Consider the following 25,336-nt stretch of genomic DNA (forward strand, 5'->3'; position numbering starts at 1 on the left):
ATTTCAAAATAAACAAATACAAATGTTAATTTGAAAATATTTTCTGAAAGCTTGTTTTTCTTGAGAAAGAAAGGGTGCTACATGACAAAAGCCAGTTATTTTTAACTCTTCATTCCACCTAAAATTTGTCTACCAAGTCTTATATTACCTGCTAGTCTATAATCTTCTTGAAGACAGGAACTTGGGTTTTCACTTTCTCATAACACCAACACATATCTGCAATCCATTGCAGATCCACAGTAAATCTAACAGAAATAATTCATTCTGAAGACATTCAAAATACTTAATTCTAAAATAACATGTGTAGTAAAACAGATAGATGAATTATGGAGTCCAGGATGGGGTTGGATGATGGTGAGATGAATGGATGGATGGATGAAAGCTTTTCTCCTCCAGCAGGGCCATGCACCTCCAACTCCCTCCAGCTGGTGGGTCTTAGCATGGCAGCAAGAAAAAGACTTGCAGCAATCAGATTTCAGGAGACATCAGCTTTATTCAGGCCCTAGTCACCACATGTGGCTCCTGACCTTTAAAATCTTTTATGCCATCTCCATTATTAGCCCTGCATTCAACCTGTCTCTTCCCCATCCTGCTTCTCCCTCCATCTCTCTTGCTGAATCTTTCTCAATCCCTAAATCAATCCTCTTCCTGTCCCTGAGGCAAACCTTTTGTTACCTACTAAAGACCCCTCCCAGAAATGGGCAAGTCTTACCATCAGGTAAGGTTACACAGGAAGAATGGGGAATGGGTGACAAATATGTATTTTGTTTAATTGTTTCTATGTATCTCATTAGCATCTATGTGAAAGGTTACTATATACTTGATGGAATTTATGATAATTTGGTTATATATGCATATATCATATATCATATATACATGATATATATAAAAATATATATATATCAGCAGTCTAGGTATGAAGTGAAAGACAAAGGAGAAAACATTGGTGACCCATATGGAGGAGTTTCTTTCTAGCATAATACACAAAAATGAACATGCCAGTTTAGAAAAACAAAACATTTTCCTTTCTGCTTCTTGAAAAGCATGGACTTTCGATGGCATTATTGCTTTTAAGGATTGCACTGAGCAGGGATAGATCTTCAGCAAGTACTCCTTTGAGAAATCTCAGGATGATGCTATTCCTTCAATAATTTAAGTGTTCTATTATGTAGTAACTTATACTTTACTACTGGGCTTAAAAATTTATATATCATTCTTTAAGAGTCTGGCAATGTACTGCAAAACAGGCAATGTGAAATACCTTGGAAATACTTTCATAATATTAGCATCATTCTTATTCCCCAGAGAGAAGGGAGGTGAAGCAGGGTTTTTCTTAAAAAGAATAGTTCCAGGCAAGGACTGGAGTAGAAAATGGGGTTTCTCACATTTTGGTCTCAGAGCTTGTTGTCAGAGGTGAAGAACATGGAGATGACCTAGAAGAGCATTTTCTGACCCATCAGGAAAACAGTATGTCCCTTGTTCAGACTTAAGAACAAAATATGACTCCAGGCACTCAATAGGAATAATAAATCAAAATATAATTCATGAGGGGAATAAGCAAATTCGGGAGATAAGCGCCTTAAATTCTAGCAGATTTATTTTTAAAATCTCAAAAAATTACTCAGACCTTGGACAGCAGGGAAATTTCTGGAGTCAAGTTTCCATCCACTTTGGCCTTTTAGTAACTATATGATTTTGTGATAAACATAACTTAACTAAAATAAAAATGTATATTTTATTTAGATATTTGTGATATTAAATATAATTAAATTTATATTTGTATTCACATTTCAGTGAGATGATGTTCCAAAAATGTCCTAGTACAATGTTGGGCAAATTAAAAGCAAATACTGTGCTATTTTCACAATATAGTCTATATTAAACTAATATGAGATGATATTATAAACAAACTTGATTATAACATAATACTGTAAAGCAGCAAATGTGACCAGTCCCTTGGAGACCCCAAATATATGGTACAAACAAGGATTCTGGTGTTTTCCTAATTCAGCTGCTTGAGTTGTTATTTACTGTATGTATAACTTCAAGGAATTTATGAAACATCTACCTGATTCAGGCATTGTACAAGGGGAAAACTGTTGTCATAATATCTGTATCTGGGGTTTGGGGAAGCATTAACCATGAAACTAAATATATTACACTACCTAGTTCGTAGTATGGACTTTATCCTATAATGATGTTTATGGGAAATGGTATGAAGACTTCTTGAAAAACTAAGTATAAAGTTTCCTTATGGCACAGCAATAAACATTGATTCCCCCAAACAGAATAATAGTAACTCAAAAAGATATATGTCCATCGATGTTCATTGCAGCACCGAATATAATAACTAGAATATAAAAGAACTGAAATATTCAAAAAATAAGGTTTGGTTACATAAACTATGGTATACTTACACAATGGACTAACATGCAGCTTGTATTGAACTAGATAGAATTAGGTAAAGTGGAATAAGTTAGAGAGAGAAGAACACATATGACAAGGTTGCCCTCTCTTGTCCCTTCTATTCAATGTAGTACTGGAAGTATTTGATATAGCAACTAGGCAAGAAAAAGATATCAAGGGAATCCAGATAAGAAAAGTAAACTTGAAATGGATCAAAGACCTGAATCTTTAACCTGATTCACACCTGAATCCATTAGGTACCTAGAGGAAAATGTAGGAAGAACTCAATATGATATTGAAATAAAAGGCATCTTCAAGAATGAAACACCATAAACCAAGCAAGTGGGAGCAAAGGTAAATAGTTGGGACTATATTAAAGAAATAAACTTCACTTCAAAGAAAAATGATGGCCAAGATACAAACTGTCCACTGAAAGGAAGGGAGAGGTATTTATCCAATATCCATCTGATTATGAGTTAACATACAAAATATACAAGAACCAGGTAAAACTTTACAGGAAAAAAAATTCCAACTCCTTTTTATAACTAAAACCCAACTACAAACATGTTTGTAATCATAGTGCTTAAATCGATATTTTAAAATTTTAATTAAAAAATAAAATTAAAAAACTGTAAAGTTTTATACTAGGATATACAAAATACTTACAAAAGTTAACTCCACAAAACATAAAAACCCAATAAAAAATGGAGAGAGGAAATAGACTGTTCTCTGAAGAGTACCAACAGAGAGCCAACAGACACACAAAATTTTTTGTCATCATTGCTTATCATTATGGAAATCCAAATCAAGACACCAATAACATATCATCTCACACACATCTCATTAAAAATAATGAGAACAACTTCTTTTGGCAGATATGTGGTGAGAAAGGAATTCCCATCCATTATTGGTGGGAATACGCCTGGTCTAGCCTCTATGGAAAACAGGATTGAGCGTTCATAATAAACTCAAAATTGATTGGGTATCAATACTTAGGACAGAAAACATTCATTCATAAGGATATATGAACACCACTATCTATTGCAATACTCAGTACAATAACTAAGAGTTGGAATCAACCTAGATGTCCAACAACAGAGGAGATGATCATGAAGAAGTGGTACATATTTACAATAGAATATTACATAACTGTAAAAAATAACGCAATCATGCAATTTGCTTCAACCTGGATGAAACAAGAATATATTATTTTATATAAAGTAATCCATAAGAAAGATTAATACAGAATAATATCACTATTATGTGGTATTTAGAATAACTGCATGAAGAAATGCAATAGTCTAAATAGAAGTTATCTCAAATAGCATTTGGCTCCAGAGTATTTATAGTGAAGAGAAGGAAAGAAACTCTGCGAAGGAGAAAAAAAATCACAAATATGTAAGTTTGAGGGCCAGAAGCCAGGAAATCTCAGGTTGATTTGTGGAGATTAAAAAAAAAAAAGAACAAAATTTCTGAGCCAAAGCCAATAACAAAGAAATCAAGAGACCCAAACTCTAACAATCTAAATTTTAAATGGGCTTGTTATACTGGCAGTCGGAGAGAGGGGGCAAATAGTGCTGGTTGAGACACATTCTGGTAACATGGTGAAGGGAAGTCAACAATGATGGTGGGATTATCCCTGATTCATTGTATGTCTAAAACCCAACTATGATGAACTTGGTAAATCACAATGGTTTCAATAAAATAGAATATTTTTTTAAATGGTGAAAGAAATTCCTTATAGAAGAAATATAAATCACCAAAAGGCACATGAAAAAATGCTACACACAATTAAACATCAGGAATATGCAAAGTGAAACGAGATACCATCTCACACCAAAAAGACTGGTGTACATCAAAAAGAACAAGAATATGATCGCTTCGGCAGCACATATACTAAAATTGGAATGATATAGAAAAGATTACCATGGCCCCTGTGCAAGGATGACATGCAAATTCATGAAGTGTTCCATATTAAAAAAAAAAAAGAAAGAAAGAACAAGAACAACCAGTGCTGGTGTGGCTGCAGGGAATAAGGGACTATCATTCACTAATGGTGAGAATGTGGACTGTTCCAGTCATTTTGGAAAACAATAAAGACATTTCTTACAAAACTATAAATTGAGTTTCCATTTAACCCAGCAATATCATCCTGGAAATATACACTAAGGCCCAAAAAAAACATGCAAAAAAGGCATTGATACTGCTATGTTTATTGCAGCACTATTCCCTACAGCCAGAATCTGGAAACAAGTGTCTGAGAACAAACAGTGTACAAAGAAACGGTGGTGCAACTACACAATGAAATACTACATAGTCATTAGAAAAAGTGAAGTTATGAAATTTATATGGATAGACATGGAGACTGTCAAGCAGTCTCATGGGGGGGAGAGGGACAGATATACAATGATCACACCCATTTGTGAGATAGAAAATAGAAAATATGGTAATACTCAAAGACAATAAAGAAATAGACCAGAAGAAATGGGTTACCACTGGTCCATGATAGAATTTTACCACAAAGGGGGAGCCGTTGAGGTGAGCTGTTCGGACAGAGAAAGGACTATTATGGCAGTGATACATGCAAATGATTACTCTGGACCAGAACTGGGTGCTGAAAGGAGATAAATTGATAAGCATAATACACTTTCAGTCACAATACTGCAAACCACAAGGTCTAAGAGAAAGAAAAAAAAAACAGAGGAAGAAGTAGAGAAGAAAAGAGTCTACCATAGAGGCAATCTGAAGGGGCAGGAGGGAAATGGGACATTGGTGGTGAAAAATGAACAGTAGTAAAGGATGGGTGTTAGAACATTAAAGATAGTGTAGTAATAATATCCAGAAACAATAGAGAGCAGGGTTAGGAAGACCTCCTGACCCTCCTTCCTTGGTGGTGGGAAGATTGCCACAAATAGTGGAGCAATTTGTTAGGGGAAAAGAAGGGACCACTATGACAATAATAGTTGAAACTGATCACTTGGGATAATAACTGGATGTTGAATGGAGAGAAAGTGATATGGGAGTACCCTTCATTAATAATAGTGCAAACCACAGAGTATAAAAAGAAAAAAGAGGAATAGAGAAAGAGAAAGTGAAGCAAAATTCCTCTCCCAGAGGCAGGCAGGGGGGGAGGATAGGAGGAAAATTGGGACATTGGTGGTGGGAAATATTTATGGGTGTGTATGTATGTATGTATGTATGTATGTATAATACACCATAATCATAAACAACTTTGTAATCAGTGTGTAAAACAAGAAAAACATAACAAAAAATTTTAAATGTTTAGAAAGAGAAAAAATGCTAGATGATCTCTCTCATATGCAATACATAAAGACAAGCAAGGGACTAGATAGCATTGAATGAGAACAAACCCTTGGTCTTTGATTGTAGAACTAGCCAGCAGGAGAAGGGCATGAAATGTTGAGAAAAAAAAAAAAGAAAAGATGAACACTCGCTGACAAAAAGACAGAATTGAGAGTCTGCTATATTTTGTTGGGTTTTGGTAAACAAATTTGCACAGAATAAATGGTATTTGAATAGGGATGGCACAGTAATTGTTCCTCAAAACCATGAAAGTTAACACAATAGCAATCATCTTTCCAACATTAAAATTTTAACTACTTTATAATTATAAATTGTTCTAGTGTCACAAACTATAAATTGTTGTAGTGTAGTTCTACTAATTTGAAAAGTATATTCTATTTAAAAACTTTCCTCAAAAACCTCCAAAAGGATCTAATCTCTGAATCTGAACAAACATGAGCTCTCATACCACAATGCATCAGAGAAGCTCACATCTTTATTATTCACTGACCCTCTACTGATGAATTCTCGCCAACAAATATTTCTCTGGAAACAGCAAATGGAAATCACCTTTCTCTGTTTTCTGGCGCTTGAACAAGTCATTCTTGCCACTCTGGACTTTAGTTTTCCCACATGTGAAATGACGGGGGCATGGTCAACAATAACAACTCTAATTGCTTTTCCTTCTCACTTGAAATGAAATGAAAACTATTGTACAGTTACCATTGGGATCACTACCACTTTCACCGGTGTACAGAGACTCATGTTGCATTGTGAGGCTGGGAGGGAGGCAATAAATGTGATGTTAGTTCTGAAGGACAGAATTCTATCATCAAATCAATAGTGAAGGCTCTGCTTTTGCAGTGGTGACTATAAGTTCCAGGTACTTTACACAAGTGTATGACAATAGGAAGACTAATTCTGGACATAGTTTATCCAACTCTAATTTATAATCCAAGTAATAATTTTATCTCTAGCTATTGGTAGAGACTAACAGAGACACTGCTTTTCTCACTCAAATCCTGTCCAAATGAGGCAGAAAAGTGTGGTTACCCTTCTATTATAAGTAGATAATGCAAATAAGCACAGCATATGTTAAACCATATAATAAATATAATAATACCAGACAAGTACACATTAATCCAGAATATAAATATTTCCTATATTTTGTACAATAAGGAATCTAGTTAAAGGCATGTGAAATTAATTACTTGCCAAAATTTATAACTTTAATGTGATAAAGTTGTAAGTGGAATTTCTGTTTCTAAGTCTCTGATCAACTATTTTACTCATTCACTCTATTTAATCTTGTACGGATTTAAAAAAAAAAAAGATCAGGGGCCGGTGAGGTGGCGCTAGAGGTAAGGTGTCTGCCTTGCAAGCGCTAGCCAAGGAAAGGACCACGGTTCGATCCCCCGGCGTCCCATATGGTCCCCCCAAGCCAGGGGCAATTTCTGAGTGCGTAGCCAGGAGTAACCCCTGAGCATCTAACGGGTGTGGCCCGAAAAACCAAAAAAAAAAAAAAGAAAAAAAGAAAAAAAAAAGATCAAATAAAATTGTGTGGCTGAGGGGCCAGAGAGATAGCATGGAGGTAAGGTGTTTGCCTTGCATGCAGAAGGATGGTGGTTCAAATCCCGGCATCCCATATGGTCCCTTGTGCCTGCCAGGGGTGATTTCTGAGCATAGAGCCAGGAGTAACCCCTGAGCGCTGCCAGGTGTGACCCAAAAACAAACAAAAAATTGTGTGGCTGAAAATTAACCACTGAGTATGTAAGATGTTCTTTTAAGAAAATAGAATCTTTCTTAAAAGTACTACTAAATATATTTAATTACATTAATCAACTAGAGTCGTTATACTTTTAAACCACAAAATATAGATTATAACTGTGAGCTGGACCTCAGATTTTCAACGATATTCACATAATTCAGAAAAGACATTGAAAATAATTCTAATGCTGAATCTAGTAACTAGTCACAGATGTAAATGAGCAATAATGAAGATATATAATTGACTTTTTAGTCATAGAATCATTATAGAATTTTATGCTCAAAAGACCTTGAATGGTTTATAAGCTTGCAAATAAAGAAAAAGCAAACAGAATAAACTGTAAGAGCTCAAGAGTGGTAAATAAAACATATGGGGTCTATTAAAGAAGTTGATCTACCATTAAGTGGAGTTTACAGACTTGTCTGTGTCTAGGTCAGGAAACCAGCCTACTGGCCATGTTCCAGGAGTCAATGAAATCTGCATTGAACCAAAGCAGTTTTCTGAATAAAAAGCAACCCAAAATATTTCTTAATAGCTGTATCTCTACGATTTGCTCAGGAGAATTGAGAGGTTGCAGAATACTAGATTAATTATGTTTGCAAACCATATGAAGAGTACAAAGAAGACACAGTGTTGGGCATCTCTTGGGGAAGACCTGAGCAACGGGTCCAGAAAAATAAATATATAAACGTTCAAATTCAAGACCAGCTGAAGGGAAACATCTTCATTTAATAAGGTCTGTGTTTTGAATGTGTGGTTACCAGATTCCTGCTCCAGAGCCCTTAATACATCAGAAAGCACCTATTACCATGAATGAATGGAAAACATTTTATTGATTGTGAGTGGGTCAAAGTGAAGCTAAATGATTATTATCATTAAAAAGAATACTTTTAAAATCATGTATGCTTGTTTCAATTATTTACTTATTTATTTTTGCAGTGCCAGGGATTGAACACTTGAGCTCACGCATGCACAAAAAGTAGCTGCTCTACTGCTGAATTTCATATTAGGCCTAAACATTTAAACATTTTCTTTCACTTATTTCTTACATGGCCTTACATAAAATTTTTTTTATAAAATTTAAAAAAATGTATTTGACCACATACTATATTCCAAAAGTTAAGATGTGTTTTCTAATCATCAAAAAGCTTTTAAGACAAAAGAAAAAGAAAAGCATCCTCTGTGATCGATAACTAAGTGATCTGGGACACAATTTCTCACTCCACGTGAATTTTGAAGAGAGGTTCCTTTGATGGAGACACCGCTGCATGCCGAGCATTGCTGTGTATTTTTAGAGTATCTTAATTATGAGCTTTACCTTATCATTAAGGAAATTAGAGGTCAGAGTGGTTAAGCAACTTGAACAGTGCAATAGCTTACAAATAGTCCCACTGGAAGCTGAAGCCATGCATTTTGACCTCTCTCCCATAACTTAATCCGATCTGCTCAGTATAGTGAGATTCAGATTAATGATGAAATCAATTGCTTCAAGGCACCTTGATTAGTTACGTGTTTTATTTGTTAAATATTTGGATGCGTGATTTTCATTCTAGCAAACAATGGCTAGGACTTTATTATGGAAGACCTATCCACATTTTACTTACTAATAATCACTAAAAATAAGGGTCTATTAATTTTTTAATGATTACTTTCTGTAAATGGTGTATCTAGTCTCAAAATCCATACAAAATTCTGTCCACACTATTCTAATTTTCTACAGTAGAAACTACTGTAGGCAGAAATAGAACATTTTCTTGGTATGTTATTTGTCTTTCGGATATTTCTTCAGAGATTGGACCATGTGCCCTCCCTGGTTTTGAGCTATTCTAACAATTTAAGCAAACTTTCCTACTAATTTATCTTATATAATTAATTGTATTTATGTGATGCTGATGTCACATGTCCCCGCCATGTGGTTTTGATAAGGCTGAAAACCATAAAACTATATTTTACTTTAGAGCACAGACTAGGTGAGAGAGACTGCAGGGATGTAGTGATAAGAAATCAGCTCTGTCATTGTGGCTCTTAGAGCCAGAAAAAACAAGGAAGTACAATAAATAAGTCGATTATATAAAATGCTAAATGAAAGGGACCTCATTTTTTCTCTCTCTCTCTCTCTTTTTCTCTCTTTCAAAGGAAATAATACAGAATGCTATTTTGGTTGACTACTTTTTTCCCCATTGTTTAGTTTTAATTCTTTTTAAAACATATTCTTTACAAGTCAAATTTTCCATATAGATATAGATGCAATATATTTACTATACACTTCATTTTGTGTCTATATCTATATGGAAAATTTGACTTGTAAATAGTATGTTTTTATCTCAAGTTGTTCTTTCTCCTCATGGGGGACAGGCTACCAAATGGAATAATGTGCAAAGACTTTGCACGGGGCTTTTCAATATTATTAGAGATTTTAGGATGTTTGGATTTTTTGAGAGAAATACTATAGTTTTCCCATCATTCCACTAAATAATTATGAGATATATTTTAAATAGGCATTCAAGTAATAACTAAGCTAATCCCCAGTGCATCCAACATATAAATGTGTCCATCATCAACCTTAATCTAAAATACATTAGAGATTTTAAGCAATCCAGGATTTTGGTTAGTTGATTAGACAAAAGTAGTCCCTACTTTGCATCTAACGTCAGGGTACCAGAAAGTACCATAATATACCTCAACACTTCCAATCAGCCTATACTTGTATCACATTAAATCTGTTGTTCTGAGTTTTTAAATGGCAGGGGAGAGGGAGGCAAAACTCTTTATCCTCATATGAGGTCACCATAATCTTCTCAGGTTTTGGTTCTATCCTTTTTTTTACGTAAGTTGGTCAGAGTAGTAAAATATGGTGCAGGTTTTTATCTAGATGTCAAAACATTTTTTACGTTTCCATTTATATAAATGCAATGATGTTCTTTCATTAATACAAAGTGATGATTCCTTTCTTTCCCAGTGGTATTTTTGCTCAGAATGAAAACTAATTCATAGTTACTGTAACTTAGAGCAGAATGGAATGGAATTTATATGGAACAGAATACAATAGAATCTCCATTCAACATAAATTAATTTCCCCAAGCTATTATTGATTTTAAAAGACACAAAATATTTTTAAATTATTATAAATGTTAATTAATAAATAAGTGGTCCCTAAGAGGAGATATATAAAATAAAGTTAGCATTAAAATGTTTCAAATTTACAATTTATTGTCCAAAAAAGAATGAAGGGATAATGTCAACTCAAACCAAAGTATTCCTTGAACAGTATATAAAATTCATATTTCATGGAGGTCAATGTAGCTAACACCCATAAGGTCATAAGATTAGCAAAGAGAAAAGCACTCAATAGAGTGAAAGAAATCAAGAGTTATAAAGAGCTCTCTTTAAGACCTAACCTGAATACTGATCAGAGCACAGATGTGAGAAAATATGGAGTTCATGAATAAATACCTATACAGGGTGGAATCTACAAATTTTTTTGTTTTTGTTTTTTGTTTTTGGGCCACACCCGGCATTGCTCAGGGGTTATTCCTGGCTGGCTGTTCAGAAATAGCTCCTGGCAGGCACAGGGGACCATTGGGACACCAGGATTCTAACCAAACACCTTCGGTCCTGGATCGGCTGCTTGCAAGGCAAACGCTGCTATGCTATCTCTCTGGGCCCCTGTAGTCTACAATTTACAAGACTCATACAAGGTCAGAAAACTATTTCTTTTCAGATGGAAAAGCTTTCTACTATTTTCACATTGAGTGTGCTGCTTTTTCTCAGTAGTGGCACACAATTAAAGTTTATTTAGGTCCTAACTAGAAGAATTAAAACACTAGTCTCAAATGAAGAAAACTATTCATATGAAATTTGACTGTATCATACTGGGAATAAAAGGGAAAAATCAATTCATTTATAAACACAAATCATTCATCAGACACAGAAAATTTAGGATATCTGGCATTCAAAAGCATAACTGTTCAGTGAATCTGCATAATAAACCCATTGCAATTGAAAAAAACCAATTTATGCAAATACTTAAATATCATTTCATGGATGATGGAAGTTGGCAGAAAATTTACTGAAGTAACTATTAATACTATTCTGTTAGTCTAGAAGTCAGAAGATACAGAAACATGATAAGAGGAAAAATAGAGTATTTGCATGTAGTTGTGTGAAAAGGATCACCTAAACACTTCTCAGACGTTCTAGGAGTAAATTTTAGTGATGCTTGTCCAGTGAACAGGTCGTTTCAATGCTAAAGCCCATCATCACTTGCTGCTTTGATACAACAATACTGAGAACCACCAGACTATCTTTATGATGCTCATGATCCTCCATAGCTATATTAAGCAGTTCCCACAGGGCATAAAGTAACATAAATGAAACTAGGAAGCTTGTGCATGCAAGGCATACACTCAGAGTACCTGAGGTATCTCTCTACACCCATAAGATATAAGACCCTATCAAACCTTTCTCTATAAAAATGATACGAGAGTAAAATATACCAAATTAGATTTAAATGAGCTATATACAACTGAAAAATATTAGTGACTCTTGAAGTACAAAATGTAAACCATTCAGAGTAAAATGGGGGGAAAGACTAAAAGATATGAATCATTTAACTATGAGGCAAACCAAAAACCTTAATTTATTTGCTATTAGAAAGACTATGAACATAAATATAGAAAGAAGATAGGAGAGAAAAAATTGCTCCAAAAATTAACACACTGGACAAAAAATGAAACTACATAATGAAGAAATGCAATGAGCCCTATGAGAAGGAAATTTTAAGAAAATTTAAGAGACATCAGTACCAAACATTCTGGATTAGGAGAAAGTATAAAATTAACCATAGACTGGAAAGTGTATCCTTGAGAAGTTTTCTCATTAGAAACAATGTAATTCAGCAGAGATTAGATTAGAGATCAGATTAAATTACTAAAATTACAAGGGGAAAACTTGTCAATCTAGAATTTTATACACATTGAAATATTTCTCTGACATAATGAGAAATAATTTTTTAAAAATACTTGTATCAGAAAATCAACTCTCAGCAGAGAAGCACAGGGAATATAACTTTAGGACTTTAGGCACATGCAAAATGACACTAAATAGAAATTGAAACTTTTGGGTTTTTATGTTTTTTTTTTTTTTAAGAGACTGTCAGGTTGTGTGGTAGTGCTCTTAACCTTGCAAATGAGGCTGGGTTTGACTCCAGTTATGCAGACAGATGGGTGATGTATAAAAAGATTTAGAGATGAAAGCAATGTTTAAAAAATGGCCCCTGTAATTTTCTCATTTTTATAAAGCTTTGAAATTTAAAAATTACTCTTATATCAGTGTTCCAAAACACTGTATTCTCGGTAAATTCTATTGTTCTTTAAAATGACAACCTATCTATATGGAGCAGCCCACCTCTTTCTTCAGTCCTCCTTGCCTCATGTGTATGGGTTTCAATTTCATATGATACATGGAGACATCTGAGTTGTGCCTCAACAAGAGTCAGAAGTGCAAAGATGTTGAAAAATATAGATGACTTAAGAAATCTTTAAACAGGGTCCAGAATAGTGGTGCAAGCAGTAGGACATTTGCCTTGCACGTGCTACCCTAGGACGGACTGTGGTTCAATCCCCCATTCCCCCAGCATCCTATATGGTTCCCCAAGCCAGGAGCGATTTCTGAGCATATAGCTAGGAGTAACCCCTGAGTGTCACTGGGTGTGGCCCAAAAAGCAAAAAAAAAAAAAAAACTTTAAACAATCACCCCCCAAAATAAACAGGGCTAGGGGGAAAATTCAAATGGTTAGAAGTACGCCTTTCATTCTTAAGACCTCAAGTGAATAATAAGCAAGACAAAACCTTTCCATGTACTCCTAGGATGACCCTGGAGACTATTATTTTCTCCGGGCATAATTAGCACTGTATCACTGAGCCTGAGTACTGAAAAGTCAGGTCCACACTGCCTGGCAGAGTACTGCCATGAGCGTCCCATGGGCTTCTAAAAATTAAGGGGAGGCCCTCACAAAATAGTGATGTGTAAAAGCAGAAATTATGATATTCATAGACATAAACCTTGGGACAACAGAGACAATATAGCCGCATGATCAGAATGGGAATTACACATTTTAAAATATAATGATGTATAGATATAGAAGTATTGTTTCAAAGTAGACTTATTTGCTATAAATCCAAAAGAATCACTAAAAATAGAAAAAGTTTTAGATCAAAATTAAAATAACAGAAAAGGAGGGAGGTAATAAGGTTAAATGGAATTTATTTATTAATTTTGTTTGTTTTGGGTCACACCCAGCAGTGCTCAGGTGTTATTCCTGGCTCTATGCTCAGAAATCACTCCTGATTGGCTCGGGAACCATATGGGATGCTGGGATTTAAACCACTGTCCTTCTGCATGCAAGGCAAACACCTTACCTCCATGCTATCTCTCTATCCCTATTTTATTTTTTTAAGAACGTCCCCCTTCACCAGTGCAACATTCCCATCACCAATGTCCCAAATCTCCCTCCCCTATATTCAAATGGCATTCTACTTCTCTCACTCATTAACATTGTCGCTATAATTGTCAGTGCAGTTATTTCTCTAAATGCACTCACCACTCTTTGTAGTGAGATTCATATCATAAGCCAGTTCTTAAAGCACTCATCTCTATTATCTCTGGGCATTCTTATAATAATGTTTTTATTTTTCTTAAAACTCATAGATAAATGAGACTATTATTTATCTAATCCTCTCCCTCTGACTTATTTCATGCAGCATAATAGATTTCACGTACATCATGTATAGGAAAATTTCATGACTTCATCTCTCCTGACAGCTGCATAATATTCCATTATGTATATGTACCAGTTTGTTTAGCCATTCGTCTGTTGAAGAGCATCTTGGTTGTTTCCAGAGTCTGGCTTCGGTAAATAGCCCGGCAATGAATATATGTGTGAGGAAGGCATTTTTCAATTGCATTTTTGTGTTCCTAGGGAATACCCCTAGGAATGGTGTGGGTGAATCATATGGGAGCTCAATTTGCAGTTTTTTGAGGAAACTTCATATTTTCCATAAGGACTGGACTACACGGTATTCACACCAGTACTGAGAGTTTCTTTCTCTCCACATCCCTGCCAGCAATGTTTGTTTTTGTTCTTTGTGATGTGTGCCAGTCTTTATGGTGTGAGATGGCACCTCAGTGTTGTTTGATTTGCATCTCCCTGACAATTAATGGTGTGGAGCATTCCTTCATGTGCCTTTTGGCCATTTGTATTTCTTCTTTGACTAAGTGTCTGTTATTTCATCTCCCTATTTTTTGATGGGATTAGATTTTTGTTGTTGTTGTTGTTGTTGTTGTTGTTGTTGTTAAGTTCTGTCAGTCTCTTGAACATCTTCAATATTAGCCCATTATCTGATGGGTTTTGGGTGAATAGTTTCTCCCATTCACCCTTTAAGGTGAAGAAGCTTCTCAGCTGAATATAGTCCCATCTGTTTATCTCTGCTTTTACTTGTTTGGAGAGTGTTGTTTCCTCCTTGAAGATGCCTTTAGTCTCAATGTCATGGAGTGTTTTACCTATGTGTTGTTCTATATACCTCATGGTTTTGGGTCTTATATCAAGGTCTTTAATCCATTTAGATTTGACCTTTGTGCATAGTGTTAGATGGAGGTCTGAGTTTGCTTTTTTGCAAGTGGTTGACCACTTGCAAAAAGGCGAACTAATTACTATTTAGTTGATTTTACAGTTATGAAGTTAATCCCTGGACCTCACACAAACACTTCACCAATAAGCTGCATACTTAATTAGGAGTTAAATTAAATATGAAAAATTAATCTAGAAAAATACAGGAAAGATCCAAAAGGTACTAAAATAAAACCAAATAGAAAAATGGCAGAACTAAACCTGACTATATCAATTATAACATTAAATGTAAATTAAGCATAGCAATTAAAAGGTAGAGATTATCAAATTGGTACAAATCAAGATCTGAATCTATTCTAATTATTAAACAAAAATATAAATAAATATTAAAAGTAATATAATGGTAAAACTAGGATAAATGGAATAAAGAAAGTCAGATGCTTAAATAAATCAAAGGAGAAATAAAATGACTAAATTGATATTAGAGAAACTAATTTTGGGATAAAATCATCATAAAAACATAAAACTCTAAATATTTATGCACAACAGTAGGAATTTAAAGCCTATTAATCTAAAACTGGCAGAGCAGAAAGGAAAAACAGACAATTCAATAGCCTTCTTTCAATCAATCATTGACAAAACAAATGGACCAAAAAATTCAGCAAGTATATAGAAGTCTTGAAAAACTACTGTCAACTAAATGGACCTTTGAAAGTAATAGAACACTGCAGTCAACAAAAGCAGAGTACAAGTGCACATAAAATATGCAAAGATACTACTTTAGGCCCTGAAATCAGCTTCAAATAAATTTAAATAACTAAAATAAGCAAAGCATGTTCATCAATCAAAACCTAAGGCAATTACAAATCAGTAACTAAAATATATCTAGAAAATCCCTGAGTGTGTGTGCTTGTATGTGTGTATACAAATACATTCAAAATAGTCTATGTTAGAAAATTTTAAATACTTTGTACCAAAGTAATAAAAATGAGACACAACAAATTTTGTGAGAGACTGCAAATGCAATTTTTAAAACAAAACATATCACAATCAATGATTAAATTATAAAGGTAAAACTAAGTGTTTTAGATTAACAAACTGCAATAATCAAACTGAGAAATGTACCTATTAATGAGGTAGACTGAGGGTGGGAAGGAACCTGGGACATAGATGGAAAGAAGCTAACATTGGTGGTGCCATTGGTGCTGAAACAGTATTTGCTTAAAGTGCTAGTATGGATATCTTGGTAAATGACAGTGCTTTGAATAAAAATGAAATCCTAAAATATTATTAAAAATTAAATAAATACAAAAAATAAAGCTTAGAGACTTTTAAAAGTAAAATAAATATCACTTGTTTAAAAAATTTAACTTTAAGAAGCTGAAAATTAGGGATTGGTAATGTTTCTCAAGCAAGTAAAGAACATTGCTTTCATGTGAGAATCTCTGGCATTCAGTCACCAGAACCCATGTCCCAGATCTACCCCATAATCTTAGGTAGAAGTGAGCTGAAATAGCAATAAACACAGGAAAAAATCATAAAGTTAATATCAAAAAGTACTCAAAGTAATGAGAATGAGAATAGCTATAGAAATGGTAAGAAAATATAAAATAACTATATGGAATTAATATAGCAACCCTGACTCTTTTAAAACATTGATGAAATCAATAATCTCTAATCAGAATAAAAAAACTTAATACAAAGATTTTTTTAAAAGTCTTATCAGGAGTGAGTTTGGACCTTTGTTTCAGCTCTTGAAGACCAATTAAAATTATAACAAGAGAATACAAAGATTATATTTAAGTCATTAATTTTAAGTTTCAGTTGAAAGAATTTAGTTAAAATATACGAATGACCAAAGCTCACTCAAAAAGAAATTAGTTTTTAAATACTAATTAATAATTATAATTCTATGTAAACAATTCTCTAAAATAATGAGAGAATACTTTATAACTCATTCTATGTAGTTAAAATTTTTACCAAGAAAAAGTAACCTTTTTAAACGGGTTTTATTACAAAACATAAGATATAATAAAAACAAAACTAAACACCAATATTTCTCAGGAATGCACACACAAAGACATAAAAATTCTTATCAAATTTTGGCAAACAGAAACTAAAAATATTTTAAGATGAGTGAGTCATAACCAAGCAGGTTTATCTCAGGAATAAAAGGTTGATCTATTCATAGAAAATTAATAAAAAACCCTCAATATGTTAATAACATTTTAAAAACCCTAATTTTACCATTTCAATAGATCTAAAATTAAATTACTTAATTCAGCATCCACTTATTAAAGAAACTATCAAAGAACTAAAACAGAATTTCTTAATCTATGGAAAATTATATAAAATGACAGAAATTTCTTTTTATTATTTACTGGAAATAAATACTGAATGAAAATTACTGGATATTTTCTTTGTAAGGTAGAGTAGAAAACCTGCATGTTAAATCTCACTACTTCTGTTCAATATTATCAAAAGATCTTAAGTAAATATGTCATGAAAAGGAAATAAAACACAGAATCTGGAAACGAGAAACTAAAACATTTTCTCTGCAGACTATATAATTACTAATGTTGGGGAAAATATTTAAAGCCTTAAGAATGCTATAGCCAGTGATATTAAGACAAGGCTGTAAAAATACAATAAGATCAATATGAAAAAATCAGTTTTAGTTTTATATACCGGTCAGATGTAAAACTTTCAATAAATTATATAATATAGCATCAGAAATATAACTATACTCTTGCCTTAAATAGTTTCACTATATTAAACAAGATTATAGACCATTAGAATAACTGTGAAGAGAAAGACTTTGGGGTTGGACAACCTTGTATGCCCAGAACCTAGAGTTGGTCTCATGCCAGAATACTTCATGGGTAAGGTCTCCCTCTTTTTAGGCCAAAGGTTTTTCCTTTCTATTTCTCACATATTTTGCTGTGCCTATGCAAACAACAACAACTGCCCCCCCCCCACATACACACACCTTTTTCATTGTATTTTTTTCTCTCTTATCTTAAAAAAACAGCTCACTAAATCTTCTGCTATTGTATTAATGAGTTTATTGGAGATACAATAACTTTCACAAATACAATTGCTACTGAAATTTTTCTTTTTTCTTTTTCTTTTCCATTTATTCCTTTTGGCTTTTCTTTCTATTTTCTATTTTTTTATTAACTTTGCTTTCCATCATCTTGAAACAAATGTGTTATGATCAGTTATATGAACCATATGGTGCTTTTATAAAAAATAAAAATAATTAAAGAAATATAATAAAAGACTAGCAACTCAAAAAAAAAGCCTGACTATGAAACTCTACTATTGTCACACTGACCCATGTGATGGCGAATAACTTTAATGCTATGAGGAAAGAAAAGAAAATCATGCACTAGGTCAGGGGTCCCCAGACTATGCATGCAGGCCACATGTGATCCTCTGAGGACATTTATTCAGCATGACCAGTGGTATATTTTGTTTATTTTGGGGGGCCACACCCGGTGATGTTCAGGGATTACTCCTGGCTATGCACTCAGAAATCACTCCTGGCTCAGGGGACCATATGGGACGCCAGGGGATGAACTGTGGTCCATTCTAGGTTAGCACAGGCAAGGCGGACCCTTACCACTTGCACCACCACTCCAGCTCCATACCCAGTGTTTTTGCCACTGCTGCCTGTCATGCTTAGCAGTCAACTCATCCCTGGCCCACAGTGTGTGTGTGCACCTCGCACTCTCCAACTCCCCTCCTTCTTTCTGTCTCTTGACTCCTCTCAGTCTTGGGTGTTATGGAATAGTCATGAGCTTGCCTATGCAGAGCCAATTGCTACCTGAGAACCTAGGTCAGGGGTCAGCAACCTTAGGCTCCAGAGCCACATGTGGCTCTTTTGAAGTTTTGCAGAGGCTCCGACAGCAAGGCCGATACCAGGGGGTGGGAAGCAAGATCACTTAAATATTTTAATTAGCTACTAATTTGCACAAATATATCTTACATTGTTAAGTGAAAAAGTTCTTTTTTTCTTCAGATCGACAGCTAACTGCACGATCCTGTATATAGCATTAAGATAAGAAACAATGGGTGAGTGCTATATTTGTTTTAAATGTCTCTATAATTTTGCAGCTCCCAGGTTTTTTTTCCTTCGGAAATGAGTCCAAGCGGCACTTTATTCTTAAAGGTTGCAGACCCTTGTTCCTAAGTAAAAACAAGTTAGGGGGCCAGAGTGTTAGCACAGCGGGTAGGGCAGTTTGCCTTGCACACAGCCAGCCCAAGTTTGATTCCCAGCATTTATATGGCCCCCCAAGTCTCCCGGGAGTAATTTCTGAGCACAAAGCCAGGAGAAACCCCTGAGCTCCTTTGGGTGTGGCCCAACCCTCAACCCAAAAAATAATAAGTTGGGATTTTTTTTGAAATTATGAGATTTTTTTTCCAGTTACTAAGGCCATTTTGTAGTTAAGGGGACATTCTTTCTAAAGTTAGGTGGTCTTTTATTGCAGATGGGTGTGCCTTTTCTGATATTAGGAAACCCATTTATAATTTTATTTTCATAATTTTTTTATTTAAGGACTGTGATTACAGAAATGTTTTTGGGTGGGTTTGTCATAGATTGTACACCATTCTTCACCAATGTAACTTTCCTATCACCAATGTTCCTATTTTCCTCCTCCCCACCCCCAGCTGTCTACTTCTCACTCTCAAGGTTTTTCTCTAACTGCACTCACCTCTCTGTGGTAAGTTTCATATCATGGGCTAATATTTTCAGTCCTTATCTCTATTGCCACTGGATATGATTACCATACTGTCTTTTTTGTTTAAGTTAGGAGAGCCTTTTTATTTTTCAGTTGATTAGTTGAGTGGGGTGATTTCTAGGGATGGTTGCTTCACAGTGATAAGGCAAATTATCAGTTCTCAGAGGTAATGAGAATAGTCAGTGCTCAGTGTTAATAAGTATAAGTGCTCAATGTTAATGCAAATGGTCAGTGCTCAATGTGATCACTCGGTGGGGCCCAAATTGATAATCTGTCTGGGGCCCATGGGACTTAATCTAACTCAGCAGACAATGGAGTAGCAGGAAACCCAATTTAATTGACAGTGCATTTATATTCAGATTGCTATTTAGTTGTGCATGATGTTGTATGTTGTGTTCTGTGTAAGCTCCTGCATTCTGTTGTGATCTCTGAGCAGACCAAATTCAGCCATATGCTTGTATAGTTGAACTTGCTTTAGATTAGGAAGAAAAAAGGCATACATGCCTTCTTTTTTTTCCTGCAGTGGAATCTGATCATATGGGTGAGACGACCCAGGCTATCAGATTCCGTTGCAAGTTCACAGATCATATTTTGGTTTGCATAGCATAGTGTGAACTGGATAGGTGGTGGCAGAACAGGCTCTGTAATCATGGCAGTTCCTTCACTGCACCAATGTGAGCAGTTTCACAAATGTGGGCACTGTTGAGGCTGAAATGATGTGGAATGGTAAGGCTACTACACTGATGGGCAGTGCAGTCTATATGTTTCTATGGGCAAAGTTATTGCTGGGTATATTGTTTTTATAGTGCTGTATACATACATATATGTCCAAGTATTGGTATTTTACTAATAGCAATTTGGAATTCCTAGAAAACAATGATGTCAAGAAAGAGAAAAATTGAATTGGAGTGTAGGATATTCAAAGAACAGTGGACTTATGATTACTTTTTCATGCAGTACAAGGAAAGAACTGTGTTTGATATGCCAGAATATAGTATCTGCGTTCAAAGAATACAATTTGTGTTGACACTATCAAACTCGACATAAAGATAAATATGATTGTTTGGTCAGAGAAGTGAGAAAAGATAAAATATTAAAGCTGAAAAATACATTGACAACTAAGCAAAATATTTTTGTGAAGCAGAAGCAGCTATGTACAATATGCATAGGAATTTATTCATAGATTTTTTTAAAGCTACAGTCTATCCCTCCAATAGTCTGAAAGACAGTGAACTGACCCCGTTTAAAAATTTGGGGGTCCTCTGCACTAAATCAATGGTAACACACCAAATAGCCAAGACTGTTCATTTCTTTTTTTTGGGGGGGGGGGTTTATTTGGGGCCACACCCGGCAGTGCTCAGGGGTTACTCCTGGCTGTCTGCTCAGAAATAGCTCCTGGCAGGCACGGGGGACCATATGGGACACCGGGATTCGAACCAACCACCTTTGGTCCTGGATCGTCTGTTTGCAAGGCAAATGCCGCTGTGCTATCTCTCCGGGCCTGACTGTTCATTTCTTAAAGCAAAGACAGAGATATACCTTCAAAAGCCAAAAAACACCATACAAAAAAAGCCCTCTACATTTCTATGTTCATTGAAGCACTATTTACAATAGCCAGAATCTGGAAACAATCTAAATTCCCAAGAAACAGTGCTGTATGTGTATATATGTATATAAACATATACATATATGTATATATACAGTGAAATACTATGCAGTTGTTATAAAAATAAAGTCATGAAATTTGTTTATATGTGGATGAATATGGAGATTATTATGCTGAGTGAAATGAGTCAAAGGGAGAGAAATAGAAATAGAATAATATCAGTTATTTTTAAGATATAAGAAAAATAAAAGATAGTAATAATATCCAGAGACAATAGAGATCAGGGCCAGGAGAACCAGTCAATGGTAAGAAGCCTTGCCACAAAGAACAGTAAGGGCAATTAGGGTAAAGGGTCCACTATGACATTGTTAGTTGGAATTAATCACTCTGGACAACTGGGTGCTGAAAGGAATAAGGTGTTGTGCACTGTACCCCTTCATTAACAATAGTACAAACCATAGTTTCAAAAAAAGAGCGAGAATAAAATGCCTGCTTCAAAGGCAGGTGTGGTTGGGTGAAGGGGTTTGAAGGAAATTGGGACACAGGTGGCAGTAAAAGTCACTGGTAAAGGGTGGTATACATCCTATACATAAACTCAATCATGAAAAATTTTGTAACCACAGAACTTAAATAAAATAATCATATACTGCAGGGGCTGGATCAGTAGCACAAGCAGTAGGACATCTGCTTTGCACACACTAACCTAGGATGGATTGCTGTTCAATCCCCCCAGCTTCCTATATGGTCCCCCAAACTAGGGTCAATTTCTGAGTGCATAGCCATGAGTAATCCATGAGCATCACCAGGTGTGACCCAAAAACCAAAAAAAGATACTACTGCATCTGCCCAAAAGTTACAATTTGAGCTGTAACTTTGGAGAGTTTGAGCTGTCAGGATCTGAGATTTTTGTAGGGGCAATAGAAATAAATATAATACGGATATAATGATGATCAGCACATCTACATTCTGTAGGAATTTTATAACACACATTTTTGTTATTCCTAATGAAATTAACTATTGATTTTTATTGGTCATGGTTGACCTGAAATATCTCAAATGTCCCCACCTTGACTTTTTCAGAACAATGGCCCTTACTTCAAAGGTAAAGAAATTTGTATTAATTTTTCAACATCTATCAACTATAGTTAAAATTAAGGGATTATGTAAATGACAATTAGGAGAAAATCCATATTGGCAATTCCTTATCTATTTTCCAAAACTTATTTTTTCTTAGGAATCATTCTAATATATCCCATATACCAGGTCTACACTAAGAAGTTCAAGTCAGATCTTATATACAAAATACTTTCAATGCCCCTTGGTCTCTGGATAGTCAAGTTGATAGAGGAAAAAATGACCATATGGGAAGAATTGAAAATAATTCCTTTATATATTCCATAAAATACTGAAGTGTTTTTACTATGCAATGGGACTTTCCTTCATTCAATAGTTTTGAATGTAGAAACTATCTAAGATAAGGAAATAAATCAAAAATGTTAACAGTGTTGTTATATTGCTGATGTCAACCTTCTAATAGATTATTCCTATTTCCTTTGGATTACACAAACTAAGTAGAATCATTTTTAGTTCAGCAAATTATTTTTAGCTTTCTGTAAGTCAGGGCCTGCTGATTTTCATGTGCATCATTTTGACCTCTGTGTTTAACTTGCTTCTGGTGCTTATGTTCTACCATTTGACCTTATTTTTGAATTCAGGACCTATTATAATCAGGAATTTCAGATATGTAAGAGCATCTCTTTCATCAGCCTTGATTTGCCACTAAGTTTCTCAGTGATATGGGTGCACATCTCATAGCACTGTCCTCATCATTTTCATAATTCTACAAACCTCTGAGCTTTCCTATAAAATATAGCTAACTGATCATTTTCTTGTCCCTTAAAACTTCAACCTACTATTTATTTGAGCTTTTTATCCCCTCTTCCACCATCTTTTCATGTATTTTTAATATATATTTTGTGCCATACATTTTTTCAAATACATTAAGAGAAGTGTTTTTAGCACTGTCTCTGAAGAATACTAGAATAATTCTAATTCTTATGATATGGCAGAATATTTCTAACATATTAAGTCTTTTATCTAACTTGATTCAGCACCTTCTTGATATAATCCCATATATGCCCACAAGGATCCTACCAAAATATAATGGTTTAATTCCATACCATTCTATTATATAGTTTCTTGTATTATAGGTGACTCAGTTCTGGACCAAAAGAAAAGAGAAAAGACTGTAATAAAGGGATGTTTTACCTTTAAAGGAAAACACATAAGCATCATCATTAAGGAAGAAAAATTACTAGCCTTTAACAGAGGAAATGACCAAATGCTTCAGATATAGGATTTTAGGAGAATCTAAATTTTCAGAACATTCATAAATTTTATAAAATTCATAAAAAATTTCATTGCCTTTTAGTGTAAATATGCAGATATCACAATTCCAAATATCAGTGTCATTTTCCCAATTAAAGCACAAAAGATTTGCTATAATTGAAAATTCAGTATGGCGGAGACACAGGACACTAGTACACTTAAATTAAATAAATTCTGAATCTAATTCCTAACTTTCATTGCTCCAGTTGTAAGCTCTAGGAGTATCTTTTCTTTATATAAGAAAAATAAAATCTTTCTGCTGTCATAGTTTACATTTAATTGCACAATTACCCTTATCCTTTTGTTGTATTCCTCCAAAACAGTTATCTTCCTCATCAATAGTCATTGTCTTTATACTTTTTCCTCCAAACTTCTGAAATGCTTGAAACATGCTATGTGCCAGTGCATCTTTCAAGTGTTCACAAAATAATTCCTCTTCACTGTGAAAATTTTAATTATCATTCCACTGCACTATACCAGGACCTAGAAATGATTGTATTTAGTGCTCCTGGCTGACAGGTGATGCAACAACAAAATTCTATTTTATGGTCTGCTTCCTCAAATTACTCTGAGTACTAGCAGTCCTGGTCAGCTTCCCTGGCAAACAGACTTTAAGATGAAGTTTTCCTACATGGATATTATTAGAGAATGTTTTCAGGAAAAATATAGAAGGGAATGAAAGAAACATAATTGGAAAAAAGGGGGAAAAAAGTCTTATAGCTTCATCGAGAGCTAGGGGGCTACGATTGTCCTTCATAGCTGCCCCAAATTGAAGCAAATGAGTAATGATTTTGTAATTTTACATTAGGAGCGAGAAACAAACTTCCTGCAACAAAAGATAGTATCACTGGATGGAGCACATTCCCACCTTTTAGGGAAATTCCTTTGGAGGTCTTAGACATAAAACATCAGTAATAAAAACAGCAGGCAGAGCACTTGCCTTGCACATGGATCAGTAGGGTTTGATCCACAGTAACCTGAGCCCATAAGAAATGAACCCGGAGCAAAAAGACAGGAATAAGCCTTGGGCATTAGTGATTCCAAAACAAAGACAAAAAAAAATACAACTGAAACTGGTAACTTTATTCATAAGTTAGGATCTACACTAGATAACAAGATATCATCTATGTACTTACTGACTGAATCTGTAACTGTAAAGTGCTTTTAGAGAAGTTTTGGGCTAATGAAAAAGGAGCAAAAGAACAAGAGTATGCCACAGGTATATATATATATATATACACACATATATATATGTATATATATACAGGTATATATATACATATACATATATACATATACATATATATACATATATATACATATATATGTATATATATATGTAACTATAAAGTGCTTTTAGAGAAGTTTTGGGCTAATGAAAAAGGAGCAAAAGAACAAGAGTATGCCATAGGTATATATATATATACACACACACATATATATATATGTATATATACACACACACATATATATATATGTATATATACACAGGT

At 34.5% G+C, this 25,336-nt stretch overlaps 1 protein-coding gene and 1 non-coding gene across 2 annotated transcripts in view; both read left to right on the forward strand.

Annotated features, from left to right (window-relative positions):
• LRATD1 (LRAT domain containing 1) overlaps positions 1 to 25,336 on the forward strand; it is an 836,105-nt gene that overhangs the window by 213,960 nt on the left and 596,809 nt on the right. The window lies entirely within an intron of this gene.
• LOC126025239 (U6 spliceosomal RNA) lies at positions 4,279 to 4,385 on the forward strand. Its single transcript, XR_007501279.1, has one exon. It is a non-coding gene; the product is annotated as a U6 spliceosomal RNA (small nuclear RNA).

The sequence above is a fragment of the Suncus etruscus genome, chromosome 12 (genome assembly GCF_024139225.1).
Source record: "Suncus etruscus isolate mSunEtr1 chromosome 12, mSunEtr1.pri.cur, whole genome shotgun sequence".
Lineage (NCBI taxonomy): Eukaryota > Metazoa > Chordata > Mammalia > Eulipotyphla > Soricidae > Suncus > Suncus etruscus.